This window comes from Xiphophorus couchianus, chromosome 5 (assembly GCF_001444195.1).
Source record: "Xiphophorus couchianus chromosome 5, X_couchianus-1.0, whole genome shotgun sequence".
Taxonomy (NCBI): domain Eukaryota; kingdom Metazoa; phylum Chordata; class Actinopteri; order Cyprinodontiformes; family Poeciliidae; genus Xiphophorus; species Xiphophorus couchianus.
This window is the reverse complement of record NC_040232.1, coordinates 27,599,775-27,613,717: the sequence shown is the minus strand read 5'-3', so window position 1 is coordinate 27,613,717 and position 13,943 is coordinate 27,599,775. Positions and strand designations below refer to the sequence as shown.

The 13,943-nt window shown below is 40.8% G+C and overlaps 1 protein-coding gene across 3 annotated transcripts in view; it reads right to left on the bottom strand.

The window, feature by feature from the left end:
* zhx2a (zinc fingers and homeoboxes 2a) overlaps positions 1-12,356 on the bottom strand; it is a 28,770-nt gene extending 16,414 nt beyond the window's left edge. The window contains exon 1 of one of the 3 annotated variants that reach the window (XM_028016640.1): positions 11,501-12,356. The gene's annotated coding sequence lies outside the window, so the exon portion shown is untranslated. The remainder of the gene's footprint in view (positions 1-11,500) is intronic. The other 2 variants (XM_028016638.1, XM_028016639.1) reach the window with 2 other exon arrangements.
* Between the last annotated feature and the right edge of the window lie 1,587 nt (positions 12,357-13,943).

Below are 13,943 nucleotides of genomic sequence, written 5' to 3'. Positions count from 1 at the left end.
GGAAAGTCTGAACTACTGCAGATGAGCCCCAATTCTCCTTATCCATCCCATCATCACCCATGTACCAGACACTTCAACTCCTGGGCTACAGGCAAGGGCAGATCTGTGACCCAAAGGAAGCAATCCACCATTTCCCAGTTAAGAACCAGTTGTTTGGCAACAGGTACTCCACAGACAATTTGTGAGCACTGGGAACACTCTGACTGGGGAACCGTGGCAACAATGTTTAAGTTGCCGTTTTCTTTGGACATTATCTACTGGCGCAAAAATAAAGGGGCAGTCATAACTTTTTTAATCATTTCTAATTCGAACTCTAAAACACAGAAAGAAGCATTTTGTGTATGTTTGACAGTAGGGTCACCTTAGAATTAGACAAGCACAATAATATATGGAAACCAAACGGCATTCTTGGTATTCCCACGAAATATTACCAATTTCATCCTCATGAACATGAATACATTCCTACACTCCTTGTGAACAACCATCCAGCTGAAAATTTGGTTGGGTTGCAAAAATCTCAATGGTGAAATCAAGGTGGAGAATTAACAGTAATGCAAAGATTAGCGGGTCAAGAAAGACAAACACAAAGGCATTTAAGTGAAGCCTCTCCGACTCCTGGGCATGAAGAACAAACCAGCAGGTCACACTAGAGCGCAGAGCAGAGTGAGAAAGCTGTCAAAATCCTGAAATGACTCCTCTGTTTCTTTAACAAACAAAAAAATCTCAAAAACCTGATAAGCTTTGACATATCAGAAGCCATTTTTCTTTTTACTACAAACAGAGGGCGTGCCCTCCCTGCTCTGGTAGCTGGGCTCGGTGGGGCGAGCCCACCCCATCTCTTGTCCTTTTTTTGGAGCGCTTTCCCCCTCATGATCCACAAGTGAGCCACTGCAGCGCGGAAGTACAATGAGTGTGTGACAGCAAGACTTGTGTGGGTGAGGAGAAGCTCCGGCACAAACGCAACGTGTCCCAGAAGGAGGGAAATGGAGGCTGAATTTCGGACTGTCGCAGAATTAATTTAAATCTCATCACGCGGCTCCTCTGGAGCAAAGTGAAGTGCTGCACTGTGTCTGAGTGCTCGCTATGTTCTGCATAGCAACAGAGCAGTGCTACTTTTTACAGGCCTGCTATGAAGACTACTGTAAATGTGACTCAGTAGCAAAAAAATTATATTTTCCTAGCAGAGTCTGGTCTGGAGCCAGTATTTACTCCATTAATATCTGAAATGACAAATCAGAAAATATGAAAAATAAGAAGAACATGCTGTACCAAGGGGCATGGTTTTACAGTACAGTGGTCTCATAAGATGAGATGTCAATACACAAAATAATCTTCAGCAAGATAAGCTTGTCTGGTGTTCATATGGATTATTCTTAGATACATAACATCTAACAATTACTGATGCAGATCAAACACACATCAATGGTTCTCGCCAGCGGCAAAGTTCTAAATACTGCCAAAACAAAAACTGTTTGTTCTGACGTCAAACATCCCAGTCTTTTGAAAGGCTTATTAAACATGAAGAAGAATCCTTTTGCCTCAGTCCAAAAGACAGTTCATGTGGAATACATAAGGATTTTTTAAAAATATTGTTCCGTTTTCCCCTTATTTAAAAAGCTGTTTAAATTTGACTCAAAACTTTAGGAAAAAAAAACCACCCTGATTACTGCTTCACCTTTACTAAACCAACCTATATTCAGTGTAGAGGAAGCATTTTCCAAAAAGCTGCTCTGAATTGGATCCGAAACGTTCGTCTCTGCTTAATCTGGCTTAGAAAAAAATAAAAATAATTAAAGAAAAGACACTATAAACAGACTACTTCTTCCTCTTTTCCCTTCACTACCTGTCTCCTCACAGAACGCACAGCTACACTGGGACGCATATGCAGGGCAGGCTATAAAAATATCCAAGTGCGGATGGATGGGTTACTATGGCAACGCTGTAACCAACAGAGAGCGTGGTGTGCGAGTGTGTGCTTCCATCCTGGAGCAGAAACCCCGCAGAGGTCAGAAACCGTCACGACAGCTGCGATGTTTGAAATCCAGTTCAGCTACACCTTTCAGCGCGAGAAACCCGCAGCTTGCTCTGAACACTGACAACTTCATACGAATCTGCCTAAATAACTTGATCGCAGGTGAGGAACATCATGTTCAACAAATCAAGGCCACAGCTATGAGGGAGACGTAGTTTTCTCTGTTTCCCTGTTTACAGTAACGCCACCTGAGGCCAGGGTTTTGGTGTTTTTCTGCAGCGTCTTGAAAAAGTATTCACATCCCTTTGATATGTTTTGAATTTTGCTGTTTTACAGCCACAAACATCAGTGTTTTACAGTGGGATTAAAGGTAGCATAATTACAAAGTGGAAGGAAATGGTTCCACTTCATAATGGTTCTGATTTTTTTTTTCTCATACAAATCTGAAAAGTGTGGCATGCATTTGTATTCTGTCTCATTGAGTCAAAACTTTAACACAGGATAATAATATCGCACTTTAGCTCCCATTTGAAGCTGGAAGAAAAACCTCCATCCCGGTTTCAAATCTTTAGCAGTACCGCCCCAAATTTAGAGTCAAGACCAAAACTATTTACACCCTTTATAAAATTCCTCATCATATTTTTGCTTTTCAATTATTTTTTTATTACAACTCATCTTTTGCTACGGCTTCCAAGTCTTTGAATTTTAAGTTCCTCCTTGCCATAACCCTAATCTTGAGTTCCCTGCAAAATTCCAGGATTCCCCATGGGATTCAAATCAGAACTCTGGCTGGGCTTCTCAAAAACAATATTACTTCCGATCAGAAGAAATGTTGATAAAATGTAAAAAAAAAAATACTTTCAACAAAAGTATGTGAAGAATATTGGGCTTAACCTCCATATTCCTGTCGACTGACCCACCTTAGCTGTAAAGTTTCCCCACAGCATTATACTTCCACCACCATGTCACATTGAAGACGGTGTGTTTGTTAGTTCGTTTTCAACCACACATATTGTTTTGCATTTCAATCCGTCATAACTTCACCTTATGTCGCTTCATGTTGGTTTCATCACAAAAATAAAATAAAGTTTTAACAAAGAATCCGGTATTTCCTTACTGCTAGAATTAACCTTTGCTTCCCTTACAGAAAATGACCCTGATGAACAAGGTCAGCATAAGAAAGCAAGACTGTAAAGACTTTGATCCTTTGACATAGTTCTGCTACAACAAATCCAGAAATACTGGATTAAAGCATTCTTGATTTTTTTTTCTAGAACAAAATGGGGCCTTTAATATAAAGAGTCCCCCCCCCCCTTGACAAGGCTCTGCAATCTTATTTCCACCTCCTGTTGTTTAGTCGAGCCACTCCTCCATTCTTCTTTTTCTCTCTCTCCCACGGCCTTGTTCAAGACCAGTCAGCGACAGCAACACTGCGTTATTCTCGCTTGATGGTCTCAAAGCAGTAATTTTTTTTTTAACTGCATAACCCATCCGAGAATTCTCCGCAGTGTCTTTTTCCAAAGAGAATCTGACTGTTCAAGTTTGTAGAAACATTATCTAGCTCATTTCTATAAAATAAAGAGTTTCATAGAACTTCACTTGCACGTTTCCAATAGTTTAATCCCTGACATTCAGTCCTTCATCACTGCAATACGATCCAGTGTTTTTGGATTCCAGGTAAGCCCTTTGTGTTTTCCATGAACCTCCAACAGCCAGCGTCCCTGGGGGGCCGAATTTCCCACCTGTCAGTCTATGCCTTCGCTGCAGTAGGTGGGGCATGTGAGCGAAGGTTCCTAGCAGCTTCTTATTGGCCTCAAACGGACAAAAGGGGCACCTACGCTCTTCCAGTGGCAAACAGAGTGAAAAGCTCTACGGCTTGGACCCTCCATTTTCCCTTTTACCCCCACAAACATGAGATACAGAGGACACAGACTATACCACACATGTTTATGCATAAACCTCTTTGTGACATGCAGTGCCGCAAAAATTATTCACAACCCAGGAATGTTTTCACATTTTCTCATGCTACAACTACAAACGTCAACATACTTTACTGAAACTTTATGTAATAAAACAAACAAAAGGTAGTGTGTATATATATATATATATATATATATATATATATATATATATATATATATATATATATATATTTAGAGAGAGAGAGTTGAGGGAATATTGATTAGTTTTTTTCTTTTTCCACATAGTCCACTTTCCACTTATTTGGTAACTTCTAAAGACAATTTGATGCCATGTTTTTTATTATTTAGGGTATGAGTAAAAGCATGTAAAAGGCTATTTTGTTTATCAGTTAAATAAATTTGGACTTAAAGACTTGGCCTATTGCTTTGTGATACGATTGTGATATCAATAAAAATTGACAATAAGAAGTATTTGTTACTTCTTCTTTAAGTAACTGAATGACTGTGAATGAATGGCAAAGCAATTATAGCTCCCCCCAAAAAAACAAAAATAGTGCTCTTGAAAAACATATCCATCTGTGATATGCTGCTTTAGGACGCCAGTCACATAAAGACTGCACACAGTAATTTGATCATATCTTCAAATGTATTGATATTTGTTGATATTCTCAATGGAGAAAATAGTAAAAATAACAGTTCAGACAATTAGCAGTTGATTTAACATTTAAGTTGAATTTATTGTGACGACAATAAATCAAGATTTTTATTACAAGAAGTTTTCCATATAAACAATAAACAATGCGATTGTTTAATGTGTTTAATTACATTCCAAAGAACATAGATTGCACTTTGTGGTTGAAACGTATCAGAATGTGGACAGTTCATACCGTATGCTTCAGAAAGGTTATGAAACATGGATTGCTGTGATGTTAATGAATGACCTGCTGGTTCAGTGCAGACAGCACAGCAAGAACGTCCACAACACTGCAGTGAATATGGTAGGAAAAAAAGCTGCTGGGTCATGTACAGAGGGGAACACGACTTTAATACATGACTACACACGCATTTTGCTGTGCAAACTCCTCTGCACTCTTATGCTCAAATACAACCCAACCCCACAGTGAAGCTGGAAGGATTTTTAATGAATTAAGATGCTCCATAGCTGATGAAGAACCCGGCTCCAAACACTGAACCCGAGTGGGCGACCGTTCTCTCACAACAACAGTCTCAGTCGACTCTCGTTTCTCCTTCATGCTGCTCAGACATTCTGACTCCGGTGACTTTCTTTGTCCCTCCATGGTTCACTCACTTTAGCTCGGTTTAGGGTTTTGAACGCATCGAGAAGCAGAGACGAAGATCTGCTTCTGTAGCAGAGATGGCAATCCCAACCTTAGTGAGATCTGCACTGCGTTCATGGACATAAACTGTTGTGGCCTTTTGTGCATTTTACCTGGAAATGTTGATGTGATGGAGCACTTCCAGGAAGTCTGGAGCCAGCATATCTAAGCCATTTACACCGAAAATTGACACCGACATGAAAAACTGTGTTTAAAGGTTAAAGGACATTAATCTACTTTTAATGTTTCCCCGTTTACCACCACGCGTGATCACTTTTACAAACAGCGGGGTAATTGTCTCATCCTCATTTCTCTCACAAACATCACACCTACTCCCAGTTGCAGCCTCCACTGTTTGACCCCCCCCCCCAATCCCTTCCAGCTCCACCTACAGGTGATGAGCTCATCTCTGCGGTTGCCTTAGTCACCTAACAACACGCCTGAGAAGCTGGCAGAGGAAGACCTGAACCAAAAAGCGCAGGAACAAAGCCCCGTGTTAGACGCCAGTGATGTCATCACGAGGCCCGGGTGAGCACGGCAGGCCATGATGACAACAGCCTCCATCCTCCGAACCCGTGATGACTCACTCTGGCGCTCCACAGAGAGAAGGGGCAGCCATTATACAGCTCGGGATGAGATGTGGAAATCTAATGTGTGGTTATGAAACAATGGATGGTTCTAATCAGTATGCAAAACAAGAAAACATGTTCAACACCCCCCCCCATTAGTTAGACAGCAGATTATACAAGCACACAATATTAAAAGAGCTCCGTTATAACAATCTCTGGACGCGCTCCATAGCTGTGTAGGATCAGAGTTCTGGATAAACGGTTTGATGTTGGAGACGCTCAACTTTTTAACCCAATCTACAAAAATAGAAGCTGGCCTTTCAAACTATGTATATATGCTGTTTATGCCAAACAGAGTTCAAAAGTGAACACACCACGCTCCAGCGTAAGGATGTGCAAGAACAGATGATAAACAAAGTCACTGACATTTATCAGTTGTGAAAGAGCTACAAAACCAATTCTAAGGCTTTGAGTTGCCAGAAAAACATATAGATTATTATGCCGTAGTAAAAACACTCCCAATGACAGAAGATCACAAAATAACCAAGAAAGACATCTAACGCACTGCCAGGGTTTCTGCAGGCTTCACCAGCTCAAATTTAATTCATAATGGTCTTAAAAAGGTCATAACTATAAGCTCTGCATATTTTATAAAGTAGTGCCAAGCTTTTTTGCACAGAATGCCCGTAGCGTCATATCGGTTGGTAACAGAAGTGAGACAGTGGCAAAGACAAACGTCGTCCAACCACCTGGCAATAATTCACACTTACCAATGATAGTTGCAAAAAAGCTAAGAGGCTAGCAAGGGTTTATTAGCAGCTAGTTAGCAGGAATCTCAACTGCACCAAGTCACAGAACGTAATGAAGAGTTTGAGTCTGCATGAGACTGAAGTGTTTGCCTGACGGAAAAGTCTCACAAGAAAAATAAACTACACACAGAATATATAAGCAAATAGTCCTGAAATGGACAAATGTAAGACCTGTGATCAGCGTATTTAAGGTCAATTTAAACTTTTTTTTTATGAATTTCAGACATTTTAAGGCTTAGTGAATTTAGGACTTTTTAAGGATGCATGGACACCCTGACTGCGTGTGTTCACAGTTAATGCAGGACTCAACAACAAGCTCCCCAAGACTTTAAGGAAAATATTCTGTGGACTGACAAGACAGACGTAGGATTTACAGTACAACGGTGGTAGTGTAATGCTCTGGGCCTCCTTTACTGCTTCAGGACCTGGATGACCTGCTAAGCAATGGAGTCATCAATTCTGTTCTCTACCTGAAAAATCCTAAAGGAAATGTTCAGTCAGCAAGGTCACGCTTGGGTTTTGCAGCAGAAAACTAGTACAAAACATGCCAGCATTCCACCTCTGAATGATTCAAAAGTACAAAACGTTGATTTTGGAGAGGCCTAGTCAAAGTCAAGCCCTAAATCTGGTACAGATCCTGTCGGTTGACTTTAAACACGCAGGTTATGCTTGAAAATCATTTAGTGTGAATATTATAAAACAATTCAGCAAAGACGAGTGATGGCCTTTTACTGAATCATGGCTCTAAAAAGTGCTTCTCACATTTACTCATTATCTTTGATATTAAAATGTATTTAATAATTTGAAACATCCAAGTACGATTAAAAAAACAAAAAATCTGACAGGAGGTAAACACTTTTTCACTGCATATTTCACACAATATTCAAAACTGAGCAAACAGACAGGAACTGTTTACTGTACATAAACATGGTTCTGTTTCAGGTTTTAGTCGATACCCGGATAAATAAAAAAATCCATTATAAAACTAATCGTTTTGACTCATTAATTTCTGAAGTTAAAAGAAAACAGTTTTTCATTTAAATGACTTAAGTCACACTGATTGCATGAATGCTACACTATTCTTTGCTGCCCTTTGGCATTCACACAAATACACACATTGCTGTGTTGCTTCTCGAGAGGGATTTCCCCTCTCATTCTCAAATTCTCTGTTTAAAAATATGTCTAGTAGTGAAAGAAACAGCTCGACCGCCAGATGGGAACTGCTCACTCTTTAAGACAACAATGCTATGAAAACGAACAAATCTGCTACAGTGTCTGTCCGTAAAATAAACAGCTCATTGCAGGGCTGCTAATGGCAGCTTAAAAGTTCAACTAATTTCCTTTACTGAACCTCCTGAAGCTAACAAATTTCAGAACATCAGAATTTTAAAAAGAATCTGAAACATCAAGACGTTTTTTCCTCAATGGGTTTTTTTGAGATATAATAAAAAATGACGAAGGAACATTTTGTGCTGAACGTCTCTAAATCTGTACGTAAACAGGAAATGTAATTTTGATGAAGTAAATAAAAACCCAGACTAGTGGAAGCTAACAAGTTAGCCACATATATTCTGTATGAATGTGCCTCATTATTCAAACTAATTGCATTCAGTGCTTACAAGTACAAGATCCTAAAGTGAGTGTAAAATTGTTGTGGCATCACTTCTGCTCCCGATATAAATATTTTGTGACTTCTCAGTGGATTGAAGACTAGAAGAAAATGCACCTTCACACATCATCCGAAAGTTTTAAAGCAATAACTCAGAACAAAGCACTGCTACAACTAGTGGTACTGTAGGAAATCGGCAATAAAACTCTGATCTTTTATCAAACATGGTCAATGTGTTGCATTATACAGTTATGTAATTTACACTTGCCATATAGGTCATCATATGATCAAAGTCCTTCAAGGAATCTGGACCTAGTTGTATGCATCACAACTACAGAAAAATTAAACAGTTTGCATGCTCTGCATTTAGAATACATTTCACAATTGTAAAATAAAAGCAGAGCAATAAAAGGAATTTTTATGACACAGTTTTCAAAATAAGAAAAGAGTTTTGGGAAGCCATACATTTTAAAAAGCTGTGCTCAATCAGAAGGCACACATTCAAATCCTGTTAACTTTTTCATTTGTCCTCTACTTCATAAACTTATTTTAAATCTCCCTCGAAAACAAGGCCTGATGCCTTATCGATCTCCGCATACGTTTCAGCAGGTAAACCGCCTCAAATGATTGACACGCGAAACATCCGGCTGCACGGCAACCATCAATCATCTCCTCCTGCAAATCGCACTGAACTGGATTGGACCTAATCTTCTAGCAGGAGACGCAAAAAAGTCTTAAACAATAAAAAATAAAGTAGTTCTGATCACTGCAGGAGTTTCACGAAACACGAGCCCTCTAATCTACTGCTGTCAAACCCAATTCCAACTTTGATTTAACAGCTTGCCTTTGGACTGCCTGAATAAATATGCCTAAACAGAACAATCTCTGTGTTTTTCACCTTCCTTCTGCTGCTCAAGTCTGACATGAGTTTTTGAAGCCGTTTGATCTAAACAAATGTGACAGAGCGAGTCTTGTTCATTTTCCACCATCTGACTATGGTAAACGGATAAACGCCTCTAGGAACAAATAGAGTAGATAGCTTCACAGCTGGATGTTTTGACTGTGACATTCTGAAAGAGCACAACGTGTTGAGAAAGACCACATGGTTGGGTACAACTGGGAAAACCCCCCCAAAACATTACAATAAAACAAGAGGAAGATTTATTTTTACGCTGCTTCAAAAGGAAACAACGTGATGTAAATAAAGCCGGCAATTTTAGGATGCATAAGGCATTTTTTACTCCCGGCATGTAATGAATATTGACTAAAAAGCTCCAAACAGCCCAGAAAAAAAAGATAAAAGTGAAAAAAAAAAATCATACTTACAAAATACTTAGCATTGCTTTCTCATGTACAGAACTTGACACTGAACAGATGGTTCTCTAAATTCTGCAAAAAAACCCCAAAAACCTGGGATTTTTTTTTTTTTGTGCAATTTCAAATGGAGCCATCTGATCAACCGAAGCAGGTACACGCTTTCATCGTTTTGCTCCCCCCCCAAAAATACTTCACCTATCGTTTCACATTACATAACATCATCTCTGATGTAGAAGATCAAGCAGGAACCATGTGAAGAACAAACACGACCCAAATTTCTCCTCACAATTGAAAAAAAACAACACACACACACAAAAAACCGGGAGTTCAAACCTAAGCGAGCGCAGCCAAGTTTATCCTCAAGGGAACAGCTGGTAACGGGCCTGACGGGAGGGTTAACTGCGCTGTGATCAAAATCACTTTACATCTTCTAGAGGGAGGGGAGAGGAGGGTTGTTGATCAGAAAACGTAAAAAAAAAAAAAAAAGGCAAAATGCAGAATAACATCAGGTCATCCAAGAGATGGGAGGGAAAAAAAGACATTGGATGAACAACAGATTTCGCATGACGCACTGGATGAGAGCTTAGAGAATCAGAACTACTATTTTTCCCCCCCTCTGTCAAAGTGCAATGAATCATCTTAACCATCACGTTTAAAAACGCTTCTTTAATTTTACTCCCACAGGCTGATTGAAGTAGCATTAAAGGCCATAGCTGACGTCCTTGAACATCTCGATTACCGTTTTGTTTTCATTTTGAAAAGGCTTTATATATTCTTTACATAAATAGACAAATTCCAAGTGCTAGATGAAATATAGCTTTCAATAACAGGATGTCACAACATGTGTTTAGTAAAAGAAAAATGTTTTAAAAAGTGCACTGATGACGTAGTGTGTGTATTAACACTACACACCACAGGAAGTTTGATGGATTTCACAGTAAAGTCTGCTCAGTGGCTTCATATAGAAAGCTGTCGCATCCTCCTTATTGGAGGATGAATGATGACAAACCTGAGACCTAAAGCGGTTCCAGTTGTTATGGAAAACACTTGCAGGAGGTGATGGGCGGCAGGTATTGTGGCTGTTTATGTCACCTCTGTGACCTTACCTAAATAATCCTAATGGACGCAGCGGTGCCACCATGACTCCAAAATGTGTCATTGGGTACATTGGGTACACCTTCCCTCTCCAGGAGGCTGTGTGACACCGAGTTCACCACCAAAGTTGATACAATGACAGGAAAATACAGAATCAGGGAGTTTTCGGGCTGTTCCTAGATCACTGCAGTGAGCGGACCCACACTGTGTGTCGGTGGGGAGGAGGCATCACCAGGGGTAACGTTCCGCCTACATCACAGAGCCTCCCAAATCAAAGTCGAGAAACAACCTCGGAGTCTAAAAGTTACGGTGAAACCTCAGCACCTCCAGCAGAGAAGCCGCTGCACCCGCCGCTTTGCGGACTTCGCCGGCTCCTTTCCGCCGGGCCCAGGCGAGACGTGAGAGTGGGGCGCAGAGAAACACGTTCTCTGCCCCCTCTCAAATGTTCCCCCTCTCGCCACCGACGTAACAACATGTCGGCAGAGACGGCCATGTTTTGCTGGTTATGTCGACACGGGGGAGGAGGAAAAGTAGACACGATGTTTCTCCTCTCTGCCTGCCGACGCCACAGTCGCCGCATATCAGAATGAAACTCTCACACGGGGCTCGAAAATGTCCACCTAACTTCAGGAGGGGACACGTTGTGTCCCCCCCCCACGTACGCAGGTGTAAACGGCAGAGCCACGCAAAGTTCACGCGGCGAGACAACTTAAAATGTTTACACCGTGGCGTGTGGACGTCACGAAGCACCGAGAGGGACGCAAACAAACAACAACACGCAGCTTCAACTTGGCGGGGGGGACTTTTTTGGTAAAACAGAGCCGCGGCGAGTCGACAGAAAACCAGAGGAAGAGTTTATCCGTTTCTTACCTGCCCACCCCGTTCCTGACGCGACGTTCAGGTACCGCGGTACAATCCCGAAGCGACCGCTGGAGCAGCGAGCTCGCGGAGTGGGTCGGAAAGAGTCTCGCGGCGGCCCAATAGCCGACGAGACAACAGGCGACAGGGAAGGGAAAAAAATTGGCGATCACAAGGAGGATCTACGCCAAAAGCCACATGATCGCCGACGTCAGAGTACGTATTTGCATGTCGTACCCGAGCGCCGGTGTCCGTCCACAGCGGCTCCATAGCGATATGGCCGCGAAAAGTTTGGCCGCCGGAGGAGAAAAGTGGGACAACTCTGCATCCCGATTTCAGGAGGTGAAGTGTCGACCAGGCATGTCCGCAGCGCTGAAAATGAATGAACTGCGTGTTGTTGCCGTCAAGTTGCCCCTTGATGATGTCCTCTGCTCGGAGCTCATTGAATATTACATCCAGCGATGGGGCGTTTGTTACCACCCAAAGTCCCACCCTCCATCCACGGCCACGCCCACCAGCCCCATCCCTCAGAAGCAGAGCTGCTGCAGTGCTTTCTCAGCTGGAGGCGGTCTCTTCCAGCATGCAGCAGGGGAAACCCGCATTCAGCTCTGCCTCTCCTTCATTCAAAGTTAAAAACGCACTCCCTGCTGAATCTATAGAGGTTAGTGTGAGGTCAGATGATAAGTCAGGGGAAGTGACTTGAGGTCACAAGCAGACACGCAACACTGACCTCCTCTGGATTCATGCAAAAACTGCTGACCTGTGCTCAGGCATAGTCTATTTGATGATACATTCAAGGATGTACTAAGGATGTGGTTGTGTAAGAAAAACACAGAACCAAAACAGTGAGGTGTAATATTACAGTAAAGTTTGAAACCTGTTATTTTCGTTGCAGAGTAATGACCAGAGTGTTACCTTTTCTCCAGACAGGTCTGCAGTCACTTTGTGTCCGAAAGTAGTCTTTAAGAAATGTAATAAAACAAAAAAAACCAAAACGTTTTTCTACAGGTTTTCAAGTTAAAAATGTTGAAATGTCAAATAAGGTATTTTTTTTAATCAAGGGTGGAAATTCACTCAAGACCATTATAGGTAAAAAATTTAGGGCTAATAAAATAGCTATGAAACAGAAGGATGGATTGTAAAAGGAGTAAAATGACCCTGAGCTAGCCCAGTTGGGTGAGGGTTATCTTCCTCTTCACCAATCTGTGTTGTGTCTATTTATTGTGTATACTTGTATCACAGTGGCTCTCAAAAGTGTGTAGAGTGCTAAGGAAAGTTCTGGAAAACCTAAATAGGAAAGCCACATTTTTCTGTCAGGTGAATCAGGTTTAATATTACTGTTGGAGCTTGTTAACTCAAGAACACTTTCATGAAGTGACTCAAATGGTGCTTTATCAAAAGCTGCTATGTACCCAGTTTATTGCACCCTTGTTGTTTTATTTAATTCTAACAGATTTGCTTATTTTCCAGTTGAACGGCACATGGAAAAAGCATTTTTTTTTTCCTGGCCTAATTTTGTCTACATAGACTAGACTTTATTGTCCCCAAAGGGGAAATTCTTTTCCACAAACCAGCCCCCGCACTCCCATCACCACAAAGACAATAACAACTAAGAGCTAGGTAGACAATAACATGCAGCATGAGTCAAAACATAGCGAACAAGATTCAACATAAAATTATATCCTTAGCGTGTGCTATTGTTTAGGTTGGCTTTCATCAAAACAAGCCGTCCTTCACCGCAAAGTCCTCTATGTTTGCCCCAAGGGCAGTAAGGTGAACTGTTCCTGTACTGGATGAGTAGAGTCCTGTGTTATTGATAGTACAGTGTCACTTAGTTCAGTCAGTTCTGCATTTTTGTGATTTTTTTTCTCCAAACTTCTTCATAATTTATTGAGAAAAATAACCGTAGGATAAAACACTTGCATACATTGTTCCCTGGGTCGCTAATGACTATGAAGAAACAAGTGAATTGTTGAACTGACCCACATCAGACAGAAGCATGTTTACACTCAAGGAAGACAAAAGTATTATTTTTAAATAACCATTGTTCTGAAAAGCAACAATCATTCAGTTTAAAAATGCCTTAATGCCGATGCTTTTAAATGAAGATCAGGAAAGCCTTGGATAAATATTTACAAATGCAATAAAAGATGGAGGATGGCTTTTATTTAAAGGATCATATTTTGTGTCAACAATCCAAATGAGGTTAATTATGGTTACATGCATCGATGACAGAAAAATCTTATTTCGAGGTGGAGTACCTCTGACCCAAAAAGTAATTGTGCCATATCCTTTTTGTGAATTGAACATAAATAAGGCCTAGTTTCAATTATTAGTTTCAGAAAACGTTCTCTATCAAACATGATTTGTGTGTTCTTCACCCAGATTTTCAATGGAAACTAAATGTTAAAAAGACGACTGTTTTTTTATTTTTTATTTACTTGTTGCATTTACA